The sequence below is a fragment of the Protomyctophum bolini genome (assembly GCF_963924005.1).
Source record: "Protomyctophum bolini genome assembly, chromosome: 3".
Lineage (NCBI taxonomy): Eukaryota > Metazoa > Chordata > Actinopteri > Myctophiformes > Myctophidae > Protomyctophum > Protomyctophum bolini.
In genome coordinates this window covers 25,409,950-25,412,676 of record NC_137864.1, presented here as the reverse complement: position 1 = coordinate 25,412,676, position 2,727 = coordinate 25,409,950, and positions in this window count along the sequence as shown.

The following is a 2,727-nucleotide window of genomic DNA, read 5'->3' as shown; positions in this document are numbered from 1 at the left end:
GACAAACAAATACCAGTGAAGGTGCTACGAGACTGTGGATCACTAGATTCCTTTGTACGAGAGTCAGTGTTGCCATTTACAACTGAGACTGATACAGGGGAGAGCATTTTGATCCAGGGAATGGGCATGTTTGTGTTTTCTGTGCCAATCCATAAGATGTCCCTCACTTCAGAGTTGGTAAATGGAGAGGTTCACATGGGGGTGAGACCGGAGTTGCCGGTTGCAGGGGTGGACATCATCCTGGGTAATGACCTTTGTGGGGAACGAATTTGGTCTGATCAGGTACCAAATGTAATTACCAGGAAGTGGCCTGGAGAGTTTCAGCAGGACAGTGTTTCTGATGGTACAGTGGGGTATCCAGCGTGCGCTGTTACACGTGCCATGGCCGCCTCACATGAGAACCAGAGTGATGATCAGGGCGAGAGGTCTGGTCTGGTTGATTTGACGTTGCCTGAGCAGTTTAAGTCTATGTCACATAGGGATTTGGCTGTAGAACAGAAGAATGATCCTAGCTTGCAAGAACTGTTTGACAAAGCCATGTCTGTTGACAAAATCAACAGTAGTGCACATGGGTATTTTGTGCAACAGGACTTGCTCTTTCGTAAATGGGTTCCACATGCAGAGGCTCTAGGTGGGGATCCAGTTTTTCAGTTTGTGGTTCCTAATAAATTTCGGTCATTGGTGTTGCAAACATGTCATAATAATGTTGCTGGGCATCAGGGAGTAAGGAAAACGTACAACCGGGTGTTGCGGTATTGTTTTTGGCCTCTGTTGAAACGAGACATTTCTGCTTACATCAAAAAGTGTCATACTTGCCAGTTGACGAGTAAGCCCAACCAGTCAATTAAGCCAGCTCCACTGTGTCCAATCCCTGCAGTGGAGAAACCATTTGAACATCTCATTATCGACTGTGTTGGGCCGTTGCCTCGTTCCACGCAGGGCCATACATATTTGCTCACGGTTATGTGTCAAGTAACCCGATACCCCGCAGCTTACCCACTTCGAACCATAACCACTAAGTCTGTTGTGAAAGCTTTGACACAGTTCATGTCTGTTTTTGGGATCGCGAAGGTCATCCAGAGCGATCGTGGTTCAAATTTCACCTCCCGTATGTTTGCTGAGGTTCTCAAGCAGCTTCAGGTCAAGCATAATATGGCTTCAGCCTATCATGCTCAGTCACAGGGGGCCTTAGAGCGGTTCCATCAAACCCTGAAGTCCATGTTGCGTTCTTACTGCACAGAATTGGGGAAAGATTGGGAGGAGGGATTACCGTGGCTGATGTTAGCATCTAGAGAGGTAGTCCAGGAAAGTACAGGTTTCAGCCCAAATGACCTGGTATTTGGTCACAAGGTTCGTGGTCCCATGGCTATGTTGGAGGACAGCTGGAAAGTAGCTGAACCCCCTAAAACTCTCCTTGACTATGTCAATGGGTTTAGACGCCGGTTGATTTTGGCAGTGGAAAGTGCAAAGGAGAATTTAGGACAGTCACAGAAAAAAATGAAATCTCTTCATGACAGACGTGCAGAGCCTAGGCAGTTTAAAGCTGGAGATCAAGTTTTGCTCCTTAAGCCTATAATAACTTCTCCTTTCCAGGCCAAATTCAGTGGGCCTTACACGGTTGTGAGACAGGTGACAGAGCAGAACTACATAATAGCTACTCCAGAGAGTAGAAAAAAGACGAAAATGTGTCATATCAATCTGCTAAAACCTTATTACTCAAAGGAGTCTGATGGTAAAGCAGGAAATGGGGAAAGTGTTAATTCCTGTCTTTGTACAACCAGGGTAGATGGGTCTTCACCGGTGTTGGACACTCGAGAGGAGGGTGAGACCCCGGCGGTCATTTTGCAGGGTCGGTTGAACAACACAGAATCCTTGAGTAAACTTGATTCTAATCTGGCCTATTTGAATGATGATGAACGCTCTGAGTTGGTGGCTCTTATTAACGGATATCCTGCTTTGTTGCACGATGTGCCCACTCGTACCCATTTAATTGAACATGATGTGGAGGTGGATGAAACGGCAGTACCTATAAGGCAGCGTTTTTATAGGGTGTCTCCTGAGAAACGTAAACATTTGAACAAAGAGGTAGAGTACATGCTGGAGAACCATTTTGCTGAACCATGCAGCTCAAGCTGGGCATCACCTTGCCTACTGGTCGGTAAGCCTGACAAGACCTACAGAGTGTGTACAGACTATCGGAAGGTCAATAATGTAACTAAGCCAGATGCTTTTCCCCTTCCACGAATGGAAGACTGTATAGATGAAGTGGGATCAGCTAAGTATGTTAGTACATTTGACCTTTTAAAAGGATATTGGCAGGTCCCTCTGTCGAAGCGAGCACAGGAAGTTTGCGCTTTCATTACACCATCTGGGTTATACAAGTACACGGTTATGCCCTTTGGTCTGCGAAATGCGCCCGCAACTTTTCAGCGCCTCATGAATTTGGTGGTGGCTGGTTTGGAGGGATGTGCCGTATACCTTGACGATGTGGTAATCTACAGCGATACCTGGTCTGAGCACATGCAGCGTACTAAGGCTCTCTTGGAGAGGTTGGTCTGGGCACGATTGACAATCAACTTGGCTAAATGTGAGTTTGCAAGGGCCACAGTAACATATTTGGGCAAGGTGGTCGGTCAGGGCAGTGTACGCATGGTTCAGGACAAGGTCAAGGCAATGATTGAATATCCTCATCCAACTACAAAGAAAGAGTTGCTCCGGTTTATGGGC